This window comes from Pelophylax lessonae (assembly GCF_965119305.1).
Source record: "Pelophylax lessonae genome assembly, chromosome: 1".
In the NCBI taxonomy this organism is placed as follows: Eukaryota; Metazoa; Chordata; class Amphibia; order Anura; family Ranidae; genus Pelophylax; species Pelophylax lessonae.
The window spans coordinates 437053914-437067563 of NC_138768.1; the positions used below are offsets into that span (position 1 = coordinate 437053914).

General features: G+C 38.5%; 1 protein-coding gene across 3 annotated transcripts in view; it reads left to right on the top strand.

Moving 5' to 3' along the window:
• Positions 1-13650, top strand: part of PAX5 (paired box 5) — a 352693-nt gene that overhangs the window by 270679 nt on the left and 68364 nt on the right. The gene's annotated exons all lie outside the window — the stretch shown is intronic.

A 13650-nucleotide genomic window follows, 5' to 3' on the forward strand; every position in this document is an offset into this window, starting at 1 on the left:
CTCAATAGTCATAAAGGGAATCCATCCCACCAGTCTGTACATCTACTGTTTATTTTTCATCATTTAATTAACTATGCTAAACCAAGCCTTCCAAGAGGGAACCTGGGAAGTTTTACACCTTCAGGGTATGAGGCTTTTTGGAGATATGGGTTTACTGTCTGCCTACATTTTTTAATGGACATGGGAGTCACATGAAATGGCATATGCAATGGGTCATCCAGAACCTTGAGACCTAGGTTCTGAGCCATAAGTCTCTGGACTTTTGCTCAAAAGGATTTAATATAAGGATGTTCCCACCAGTGCTGGATAATAGTGCCCTCTGTGCAACACCCTCTCCAACATGTAAAATATGTAATGGTACACATATGGGCCAGTCTAACTGGGACTTGATGCCATACAGCAAATAACACAATTCCTGCATTTTAGAAATAGTAGAAGAGAGATAAACCAGTCTCTTTAGTATTCTGATCCTCCAAGAGGATAACTTCTAGGTCCTGTTATCATTCTCTCAAGTAGTAGGGGTGACCCTTGGACCCCAAGGCCAACAGTGTTTTGAATGCAAGCAACAGAGGCTTGAGTCCTGCACTTTAGAAAAGAATTCACATTCTGTCATTGATTACAAGTCTCTACATGGACCTCTCAGAGGGTAAAAAAAGGTGTTGAAACTGGGTATATCTTCAAGAGTCCATAGGGAATGACCACCACCCTTTCTGAAAAGGATTAGAGGTTTCAGCTTACCACATTACATTTACCACATCTGAAATGATTTTCTGACATGAATTTTTTTAAAAAACCTCACATCTATTAGAATTTCAAATCGCCCTAAGTCTCCTAATGATGCTAGAGGCAAATGAGTAGGTATGAGAGCATACTTAGGATTTAACATGTCCTACATTCTCATAGTTGTCAAATTGAATGGGGAGATGTAAACTGAAATGCCTCTATGACAAAGTATGAGCATTGGCTAAATTACATTGGGCATAGATTTTTCCAGAGGCACTCATTGTTTAAAGTCGATAGCAGAATTCCATTAAATAACATGTGTTAAATGTATCACCTTGTATCAAATTGTAAGTCAGGGTGCTAACCCACCAATAGGCTTAGGTCATCTAAGAACGGAGTAAGCTAATTGCAGTCTGTACCATATCTATACAAACTGTAGGAGAATCCTACGCACCTGCTGATAAAGGGAAATTGGTAGGTCTTTGGGGGGCATTCAAACGAAGAAAAGAGTTCTAGGTAAAACATGCATTTTAACAGTCTGTACTCTGCCCAGCCATGTGAGGGTTACCTTATCACATGACCACAAATCATTTTGGATGGCCATAATCGTTGGGGTGGGGGGCTGGCTTTGAGATAGGTTATAGCAGGTTGCCAAGAAAGGGAAAGCTCAGGTTTGCCAACTACGAAAACAGGTGCACTTAGTGGAATTTCCAATTTAGAAAGGTTTACTTTGAAGCTGAAGAGAATGTAAAATCTTTCCAGTTCTGCCAAGATATTTGGAAGGGCAAATTTGTGGCTTAGTCACAAAGAACAAAATATCATTAGCAAAGACTGCAGTTATATGTTGTGTCATTTTGGCCAGTACCTCAACCTTAAAAATCAAATCATTTTGGTCAAATTCTTCTTCAGTATCCATTGACAAAATATGACAGGGGATCTCCTGACTGTGCATGCAGTGAATGATAAAGAGTGCCAGCTGCGAGTTGCCCCTGGCTTCCGTCTGTGGTACAAAGCAAACTTAAATAAGTTTAGACAGATAGGGTTTTGTTAAGTAATAGGTTTGAACACTTATTGTGGTGCTTGCCATCATTAAGAATAAAGACAACAGAGACAGAGACAACAGAGACAGTCAGAGAGTCAATGGAAAAATGCCCAGTTTCCAGAGAAGTATTTAAAAAAGCATGCATAAGATCAATGAGCATATCTGTCAGGGTCCAGATCTGAACCTAGGACCCCTACACTGCCTGCAGCTCTTCTTGGTGTTCAACTCAACAGAAAACACTACAGGAATCAGTTCTGCTTCAAATGAACCTTAGCGCAAATCCCACCACTAACCCCCAATTGTTTTGCTTGGTATCTTTTATGTCAGTTTGCAGTAAATCAAGAAAGCATAAAACCTGTGTAGTATATTAAGGTGCTTTACTGAACAATAATGCTGTACATACAAACTACTTACAATTTTAGGAAAGTAATACATGACATACAGAGTATTACAATTATGCATATAATATACCCATGCACAAGCTATCTATCCTTCCTGGCAAATGAGTATGAACAATGTTTGCGATAGGGATACACTAAAAGTTACTTAACGCGTGAACAATGTATGAGATAGTGATACACTAAAAGTTACTTAACTTGGGTTATATTTATATATTAAGTGTCCTCCCCAGATGAAGTTCCTTCCTTGCACATACTTTATTTGCCTTAATGGAGTCCTCTTCCTTTTTTGTTTGTGAGGATATTGAGTTGTCTTCCTACTATACAGGATCTCTTCCAAAATGCCTCCTTGTTTCTTGGAGTCATTCAAACTAGTTCTTCTTTGTTTTCAGTGCATGTCTATGTTCAGGTCCATTTTTCCCCTCCCCCATTTCCTGCCAATATCACTTCCTGTTTTCCCAGTCTTCATGAAACCAGTGAAACAAGTTAAATAATGTACAGTATGCATAGAGAAAGCCCAGCTTCTAAAGGCAATACATGGTAACTGAAATGTATTATTCAATATATCTATGCAATAAAAATCACTAAAATAGCCATAGCAACACAGCCACCTGAGATGCTAGACAGCTCCCTGCCTGACCTTTTGGACAACCTTGCCCTGTATCTTGTTTCTGGTGAAACTTGAAGTATTTGCTCCTCCCATAAACTTCCTAAATTTAGGCCTTGTCTCTGCTCTTCCTGTTTGCCAGATTATTGTGCTCCCTCCAGTGGGTATCTTGCTGCTCACATGTGTGCTGCTGTCCTTAACTCTTCTACCATTTGTTTTGATCTTTTGCTTGTTCATCAACTACCCTTCTGTCTGATCCTACTCAGCCACTACACGTTTCTGACCTTTTGGCTTGTTCATCAAATACACTTCTGCTTGTTCCTTATCTGTTTCATCTATTGCCTGACACTCACTTGCTTTTTCCCCATTGGGAAATCCAGAGAACCATGACCTAACATTAGCATGTGCAAAACCTATCTCCATCATCAGGAGCTCTGGTGAAGACCGACTAGTGCTTAGACCCCACACCTTAGGTGAGCCTGTACCATCCACTAGGGGGTTTTGCTGATATATTTTTAGCTGATTACTCATGAACCTCTCATCTGCTATAGCCACTACCCCTTGAGCCGGATCCCATACTGTGACAATATCAATAAATCTGAGATAATAATCCCTGGTAAGGCCATCAGGACTTTTCCCTGCTGCCACAGCTTTCAGGGTTATTGTACCTTCCTCTGCTCAGATGTCCTGCTCTAGGGACTTACATATAGCTTTGATTAGTTTAGGGTGAGATACCTCATCTAAATAGACCCCACTTCATTATTCCCTATGGGTTTGGGCATCTGGAGTTTTGATACCTTGGACTTTTCAATGAGGAGGAGAAACAAGACAGAATACTCATTATGAAAAAAGTCAATGGATGTTGCCAGTATTTTTTGTATGTAAGATAGGCAGCTCCTTTATACTATCCCTTCAGAGACTTCTGGTGTAAAAGAGGCTAGTACACTTCAGTACAATGGCCTTGTTTTTAAAGCATCCATCTAGTCCTGAAGGGTATGAAGAATGGCATTAAAATAGCAGGAGACCTCTTATACCCAAGGTGTCAGGTGAATATTACTTTAGGGGAGTACGATTTTTTTTTTTTTCAAAAGAGTCATAAAAATGTAAAAGAAAGGAAAATAGTGTGGAGCATGTGAGATATGGGTCAATGTTTTTAGATATATAACAAATCAATCACCACAAATCTTGAATCCAATTGGCTAATTAATCTCTATACATCTTCATTTCCTTATTAAATTGGCAAATATGTGTACATATTATGCCATGGGAAGACAAAAAGCTGATCTGTTAGGTACTATGAAGTGTGTAATATGCTACTAAGGAACCCCGAGGGAAGAAGCTAAGTGTTTCTCTTGCTTTATTAACTGCATTCCTTAAGTTAAAGTACATGAGAGATTCTCCTGCTCGTGTTTTGTATGAATAAACCAGTAGGTGATTCATATAAGTTTGTTGAGCTCCACTGTAAAAGTAGCAGAAGAGTTTAGAATGAATGTTAAATTGATCATTAAAACACCATAGGACCAATTCTATTACTTTCTTTTAGTTTCTTTTCTGAATGTTTATGTATGCTGCTGGCACCTTTCAAGCAGAGTTTATGAGACTCTGTTAACAAAGCAATCTAACTACTATTTACCTGATGTTAAATGGAACAGAGCACAAATAAACTTGAACCCTAAGGGAGATGACAGTTGGAATTGGTGTGTTGGTGTTTAAATAAATGCAATGAAAACCTGTATCTGTACCTTTTTGCTAAACAATTATTTTCCTTTACTATAATGAGTTCTGATAAAAGACCTTTAAACTATATCCTCTTGTGCTTTGCATGTCATGCAGAATTTAAACACTTTAGTTTTATTATGATAAATATTTTCCTGTCTGGTAAAGAAATTGAGACATATAGCTAATTTTGTGTAAAATTACAAGTTAAACTGATACAAACTAAACCTTAGAGCTCATACACATGGATGCATGGACAAATAGCTAACTATATAGATATGGCTAAGAATGAGTCCATCTCACAGTCCAAGTACCACTGGACATGGGGTTACAGGAGGTTGATATCATAATTACAGAGTTACATGGCTTAAGGTTGAAAGGTCTATCCAGTTCAACCTATGTGTGTGCAATTCTGATTCTCTAACACTTCCTATAGCCCTGAATATTCTGTTTCCTGAGGAAGACTTCTAAAACTTTTTGGAAGTTGTCGATACTCTCAGCTAGTACCTCTTCCTGGGGGAGCGAGTTCCACATTTTTACTGCTCTAGCAGTACTTCCTCAAAGGTTGGTCTGACAAGAAAAGTCTTTCATAAATCCACATCAAGTCAGAGTCAGGCAGTTATCCTAGTTGTAGGTAAAATATATTTAATGGTTTGTTAAATGCAGATAATCCCTTTCAAATGTAGAAAGGACTTCTGGCTTTCATATTTTTCATGGAAGGCTTTTGATTGAATGCCTAATTGGATCTTTAAACTAATCACGTGACTTTTGCTAAACCCGAACACCAACCCTTAAAGCAAAACTACAGGCAAAACTTTTTTTTTTTCATTTTGGATACAGTAATGGAAGAATGGAAGGTAGTAAAATTCCTGTCAAGTTTTTTTGCCATCTGTGTCAGATTAGGGAAATTTCCCTGCGCTTCCTGTTTCATATCTAGAACAGGAAGTGATAGGAAATCCCTCCAATGTGAGAGAATTTCTTGTTGTCACCAGGATCACTAGAACTAGTGTCCTAATTGGAAGAATTACCCTCTATAACTGTCCTATATTAAAAACCATCTCAAAATTAGTTTTTTTCCTTCACTTTCATTTTCGATGATAAAGGTAAATATGACAAATAGGGAGGGTGTATCTGCCTAAGGGGGGACACAGACAGCAATTAAAAAAACTGTCAGGTAATCCCTCTCCACTCTATCCAAAACTAAAACAAACATTTTGCCTTTAGTTTTACTTTAGGTGCATGAATTCATAGGCCTGTCATGTAGCCACAGCATTACCTAAAATCCTTTCTCCTTTAAGAGGGGAAAATTTGTGTATGTTTCCAAGAAATGTTTAGGTAAAAGTTTCACTATTAGTATTATGTACTGTAATGAAGTCGCTTCTGTGATGCTTTCTATGCTAACCAGAACCATCAGTTTTGTACTTGAGGCCTTCTGAGGAATGGGGGTTATTTGCATAGGTCTTTCTTTTGCCTCAAAGTCTCAATATTGATATTATGCACTGTGTTTTTCCTAAATGAGTATATCATTTGAATAAGACATTGTTCGCATGGGCTTACTTCAGTGAACTCCCATGTGAGGTCTGTGTTTGCCCTCATGGAGATGTACAGGTGTTCCATGCATCCCTGTGCAGGCAGTGCCACAAATCTTAAGAGAGTGGAACCACGCCAAACTACTGAATAATGTTAATGCACTGCAGCTGTTATATTAAGGGAAACTCAATCTAAAGCATATGTATGTGAGGTGACAGCGCTGTGTCACAAAATAGGGTGCTATAAAAAATATGTCATTTGAGATACAGTGCCTGCACAGACACAGCCGCTGCTCCCAATTTGAAATCCATGTGGGTACATGGCCACAAATGCACACTGTCAGTGTTCCGGGACATGTACCCACCCAAATATCAAAGTGGGAGCATCGGCTGCATCTGTGAAGTCACTACATCCCATTTGACATGAATGGAACTGTGAAAGCCCATGCAGGCAAACGCCGAAGTATACCCATGTGAACAAGGCCATATTTGAATAAGCAAAAGCTGCAGAGTACCATAGACGTTTGCAGAAAACAGACATCGCCACGTTATTTTTTAAACTTATTACAGTTTAAGGGTATTTTCAAAGAGTGGAATTAAGTTTTGTCTCTAAGTGAATCTACATTCTGCAGAAACAAAGCCAAACATCCTAAACAGTTATGCTCCACAAACTTATATGCCAGCTGTGTGATAGGTGAGCATGTAATTCCTAATGCTAGTCATACACTTGTGGATTTCTCTCATTCAGCCCATACATTAAACAAGGGAAAGATAATAGATTGCTCCATCCACTCTGTTTAGGAATCTCACCTGCCATAGATTATATTCAGACAGCAGCAGTGCCTACACCAGTTAATACCCACAGTAAATACACAAATTGTGACTGCATCTGATTTTGTACTCAGATCCTTTAATTTTTCAATTCTAGCTTCTGAAGCACTGTCCAGCTGAAGATTTTGTACCCAGTTCATTTAATTTTTCAATTCTAGCTTCTGAAGCACTGTCCAACTAATTATTTTGTACCCAGTTCTTTTAATTTTTCAATTATAGCTTCTGAAGCACTGTCCAGCTAATGATTTTGTACCCAGTTCCTTTAATTTTTCAATTCTAGCTTCTGAAGCACTGTCCAGCTAATGATTTTGTACCCAGTTCCTTTAATTTTTCAATTCTAGCTTCTGAAGCACTGTCCAGCTAATTATTTTGTACCCAGTTCCTTACATTTTTCAATTCTAGCTTCTGAAGCACTCTCTAGCTAATGATTTGGTACCCAGTTCCTTTAGTTTTTCAAATCTAGCTTCTGAAGCACTGTCCAGCTGATGATTTTGTACCCAGTTCCTTTAATTTTTCAATTCTAGCTTCTGAAGCACTGTCCAACTGCTGATTTTGTACCCAGTTCCTTTAATTTTTCAATTCTAGCTTCTGAAGCACTGTCCAACTGATGATTTTGTACCCAGTTCCTTTAGTTTTTCAATTCTAGCTTCTGAAGCACTGTCCAACTGATGATTTTGTACCCAGTTCCTTTAATTTTTCAATTCTAGCTTCTGAAGCACTGTCCAGCTGATGATTTTGTACCCAGTTCCTTTCATTTTTCAATTCTGGCTTCTGAAGCACTGTCCAGCTGATGATTTTATACACAGTTCCTTTAATTTTTCAATTCTAGCTTCTGAAACACTGTCCAGCTAATGATTTGGTACCCAGTTCCTTTAATTTTTCAAATCTAGCTTCAGAAACACTATCCAGCTGATGATTTTGTACCCCGTTTCTTTTAATTTTTTAATTCTAGCTTCTGAAGCACTGTCCACCTGATGATTTTGTACCCCGTTTCTTTTAATTTTTCAATTCTAGCTTCTGAAGCACTGTCCAGCTGAAGATTTCGTACCCAGTTCCTTTAATTTTTCAATTCTAGCTTCTGAAGCACTGTCTAGCTAATGCTTTTGTACCCAGTTCCTTTAATTTTTCAATTCTAGCTTCTGAAGCACTGTCCAGCTGATGATTTTGTACCCAGTTCCTTTAATTTTTCAATTCTAGCTTCTGAAGCACTGTTCAGCTAATGATTTTGTACCCCATTTCTTTTAATTTTTTAATTCTAGCTTCTGAAACGCTGTCCAGCTGATGATTTTGTACCCCGTTTCTTTTAATTTTTCAATTCTAGCTTCTGAAGCACTGTCCAGTTGATAATTTTGTACCCAGTTCCTTTAATTTTTAAATTCTAGCTTCTGAAGCACTGTCCAGTTGATAATTTTGTACCCAGTTCCTTTCATTTTTCACTTCTAGCTTCTGAAGCTAGGTGGTACCAGAAGGGTCACCCACAGCTAAGATTTCCAGTTAGGCCTCGTTCATACCATATGTGCAGAAAAACCAATGGAAGAAACATGCAGATTTGACTTGCATAGAATATTGTGGGCCTGCTCATACCATGTGCAGAGACGTGTGTATTTCTAATGTGGGTCTCTGCAAGGGCACAAAACAAACAATTGTTTTCTGTGCACTTTTCACATTACAAGGTTGATGTCATGCGAGTACATGTTGTGGATTTATGCACAGCAAAAATATGCACATAGTACTAGTGTTGTGGTGTGAACAGGGCACATAGAGAACAACTCTTTTCTTTGTGCCCTTCCAGAAACAGGTGCAGAAATACTCACGTCTCTGCACATGGTGGAAATGAGGCCTTAGTAGGAAGATTAAACTTGTGCTGTTAATGGCTCTTCTATAGGTTTGTCTCTAGCACTACCATGGTAACCAGCCTGGAAGCACACAATAAACTAACTAATAGTACATTAATATTAGAGTACATGACCCTTTAAAAAATACAATAAAACCTTAATCACTGGTAGAACCAACTACAAATAATCCTTCCTCTGGATCAGTTGTGGGTATAGAATTATAAGATTGTATGATTTTTTTATTTTAATTTTTTCCCTTTTTATTGGTTGAACTAGATGGACTTGTGTCTTTTTGCAACCAGACTAACTTTGTAATTATGTATGCAAAGCTGTTATAAACCTCAGTAATCCAACCTAGCATATAATGAAAAAATACATAGGCATTAAGATTTCGCTATAAAGAAAAGTTTGTCCTTCTCCTTGATGCCTCCTAAGCGGCCCTATTGGTCAGTGATTTCGTCCATCTCATTAAAAGCCCAATGTTGCACTTCAGAAGGTGGAAAATGATGGGAACAAGCTCAACTTTTACAGATGAAATTTTCATATAACATTACCTGCTTATATCTCTGCATATAGTTATCAAATTAACATGCTAGTGTGACTCCACCCAGGCCACTCACACTTGCATACCATCTTGCCTGTTGGCATCTAACAAATTAAGGAAATCCAAAGCTGAAGGCTAATTTCTATAGTCTGAGAAAATGTTATATTTACTCAACCCACATTCTAAAAAATGTTTCTTGTTTATTTCACATGTCTATAACACTTTGGTATTTCATAGAAGATGGAAAAACTATATGATTTTATGTATACTGGCATGTGCAGTAAAAACAGTAGGGATTGGAAGCAAGGAGTTCTTTTACACACCCTTAAAGTAATTTTAAACTCTCATCATTTTATAGTCTAACACATTGAGCACAATAAAATAAACATTCCCCAGTAACATATTTGTTAAAAATCCTACCCCATCACTTGCTTCCCTGAACTTCTGTTTTTAACATGAAAAAGCTAACAGCAGACAGTGCAGTTTTGAGCCAGGTTGTTAGTTTGGAAAAGGTAGGGAGAATGAGGAGGAGGAAAGGCAGGGGAGTGCCTTGTTATCAAAAGCTATAGGGCTGTATGTTTTTATTGATGCACACAGTGTAGGGAGACACAACTGTAATCCCTGCATGCAAGGGTGTCTCCATAGGATGCTGAAAGATAAAGGAACCACCCTGAAAAATGAAACGTGGGGCAGCAATCATGGCACGAGCTTAATCAGGAACATAAGCAAAGATTACAATAAAATAAGCTGTATATTCAGTAAGTTAAATCAGGTGCTAAGAGTGCCTATAAACTGGGAGTTGAATATTACTTTAAATCTATTCCTCAAACATTTCTGTCCATATAAGTAGAAGATTTTGTTGTAAAACTGAAAAATAGAGAATGCAAAATTACAAAAATATTCTACTTGCATATCTGGCATTTTCAAGACATTTGCACCAACTGCCTGACAACATGCTCATTTGCCTACTATATATTACATGCTAGCTACAAATAGCTTTTGTAAGAGTGTGTATGCTATTTGTGTTTTTGGGCGACATTAAATATTAAGTTGCAGTACAGAGAGGGAAAAATCTTGCTTGCTGCCACGGTTCATAAACGCGCTCTCTATTTGCAAGGCAACGACTTGAGCCCAGTTCATTACAGCTGCAGTCAGCAGTTTTATAAGATGTTTGATTGTTATTAATTACCTGCAGATGCATTTCCCGTGCCCTAGCTTGCTGACATCAGCTTGCTTCCATTGAGAGGACAAAGTGGCACAGCAGCTAACGCCATAGCAGTGGACTGTTAGTAGTGAAGACTGACAAATCTAAGAGACAACCACACATACAGTCAGTAAGAATTAAGTAAGGCTAAACATGATAACACTGTGATGCTCTTAGCCAAGAAGAGACCAGTAGTCCATGAGAATTTAGCAAGATTTTGATAAAAAAATGAATCCTTTGCTTGGGATTCCCCTATACCAGAACATTAGATACATTTGCACCCCTTACCAAACCTTACAAAAATACTCAAAGAGGCAAGTGATTAAACCCAATACTTGTACAAAGATTTAGGTATACTTAGTTCATTTGAAGAAAAAAAAAACACAATGTATATGAAAATATGGGAGTTAGATCTGTATTTGTTTAGCTTTTTGATTCAAATGTTTAGACCAAGAACACAACATTTTAAAAGGTGGTACTTGGATAAACGAACAACATAGAACTTTCTGAGATAGGGATCCTCATAGTTTTTCTAGATGCGATACCTGACGTATGTTCCCACATATTTGGTGAATTTTTACAGCAGAGAACAAACCCCCTAGGAGGTTGGAGGAGGCTGTTCAACAATTACGGGATGCAGGCCACTTATCCAAGTATCTTTGGTAGTGCCATCCCTCTTGGTGAAATTTTACAAGCATTCTGAAAAGAAATAGAGGAATTCTTTAGCTTAATTTGCAAAACTCCCACAAAGCTGAATATACGTTCTGTAAAAGTGCAGTTCTGCAGCAGTCACATTCAAACAATTTCCTTGCAGTCACTTATAGTATATCCTGTTCCTTGATCCTTTGTGCCAATGCCAATCTGGGAACCAAACTCAAACAACAACAAGGAACATTTTCCCTCAAACCTGTCACCTCTGTACATAACCAAACTCAATGAAATGTTACTCCCCCATTTGTGCTACATTTTGAAAAAAGGATTTTTTGTGGTCCTTATGTACAAAGAGTGTCTAAGTGTAAAGTCACTGCAATATCAACAATAACAAAATAAATTCTTCTCTTCAATCCCCAGCCTTCGCTAGAAGAATTACAGTTGATGTAGGATTGCTAAGGGCAGTTTAGTCATTTTGCCTTTCATACGCATTTTATATAAGCCTCGGAAAACGTTATTCAACAATCTAGATAAAAATTCCCTGTAGGCATAGTAAGAATTTACCCTGTGGCAGTATGTGCTAAGAAGTGAATGTTTCCTAATACACATTTATTTGCATTAGCAATAGAAAAGAATTATGAGATCAGGGAAAGAAACTTACATACATTTTACCGACCAGGTGATATTACTGACTTTCCTATAGTGACCAGCAAGCTTAGAGCTCTTATTCATAAAGCAAGTTGCACCCAGAGTGGTCCATTAATACCTGCATCCATAATAGTCAATTGTCCCTGCGGTAGGTGGGTGTACAAATTATTATTGGTGCTGTGGCAACATTGATAGAGCTTTGTTAGGGTTGTTCTATAAAGAAAATGGCGAAAAATACATGTTCATCTGTGCTTTATGTAATGCTGGCCAAATGTTGCTCACATTTAAGATGGCTTCTGCTGAGCTGGCTAAAATTTAAGCTGTGGGTGGCTCTGTTGGCACCACCTGGCTGGACACATTTTCAGTCCAAAAAAAAAGCCACGTTTTCACGCACCTGGTCCTGAAGCTGAAATGCTGTGTCCAGCCAGGTGGTGCCAACAGAGCCACCCACAGCTTAAATTTTAGCCAGCTCAGCAAAAGCCATCTTAAATGTGAGCAACATTTGGCCAGCATTATATAAAGCACAGATGAACAGGTATTTTTCGCCATTTTCTTTATAGAACAACTCTAACAAAGCTCTATCAATGTTGTATTCAGACAGCCACAGCACCAATAATAATTTGTACATAAAATGGACACCCACCTACCGCAGGGACAATTAACTATGATGGATGCAGGTATTAATGGACTACTCTGGGTGCAACTTGCTTTATGAATAAGAGCTCTAAGCTAGCTGGTCACAATAGGAAAGTCAGTAATATCACCTGGTCGGTAAAATGTATGTAAGTTTCTTTCCCTGATCTCATAATTCTTTTCCATTGCTAATGCAAATAAATGTGTATTTGGAAACATTCACTTCTTAGCACATACTGCCACAGGGTAAATGCTTACTATGCCTACAGGGAATTTTTATTTAGATTGTTGAATAACATTTTCCGAGGCTTATATAAAATGTGTATGAAAGGCAAAATGACTCCAGCCAGGTGATATTACTGACTTCCCTATTGTGACCAGCAAGCTTAGAGCTCTTATTCATGAAGCAAGTTGCACCCAGAGTGGTCCATTAATACCTGCATCCATCATAGTCAATTGTCCCTGCGGTAGGTGGGTGTCCATTTTATGTACAAATTATTATTGGTGCTGTGGCTGTCTGAATACAACAGTGATAGAGCATTGTTAGAGTTGTTCTATAAAGAAAATGGTGAAAAATACCTGTTCATCTGTGCTTTATATAATGCTGGCCAAATTTTGCTCACATTTAAGATGGTTTCTGCTAAACTGGCTAAAATTTAAGCTGTGGGTGGCTCTGTTGGCACCACCTGGCTGGACACACTTTGAAAAAAATTAAAGGAGCCAGGTGGAAAATTGTTAGCTGAACAGTGACTGCAGTCAACAACAGCTGGCAGAGGAGATTCCTCTATCCACACTGGATCCAAGCATGGGGAATCTAGTGATTTCTGCAGGCTGAATTGGTTGTTTCTAGCTTAATTCTACCTGTGTTATCTCAAATGGTCTAGTCAGCCTTCTTAGTTCTTACTATTGATGACAAAACAATTCTTCCTCTGTTGTGGAGATTGGGAGAAGGGGAGTTCAGTAGTACCGGGCTGGGATGACACTATTACTTGTGATTTCAGTCCAAAAAAAAAAGCCATTTTGTCACGTACCTGGTCCTGAAGCCAAAATGCTGAGAGGGCTCTCCTTGCGGCTAGGTGCTCGGTGTCCCTGAAGGTGGAAACAGGGTACATGAAGCCCAAAGAAGCAGGGATTGCCGGCTGTGCCACGGATGAGAGATACAGGTGTGGAGATCTCCCTGCAGGTGGATACCAGATGAGGTGAGCAGTAGGACCCAGTGGAGCTGATGATGGTGCAGACTGCACACAGCAGGACACAGATTGTAGTGGCTCCAGTAAGCTGGATATGGC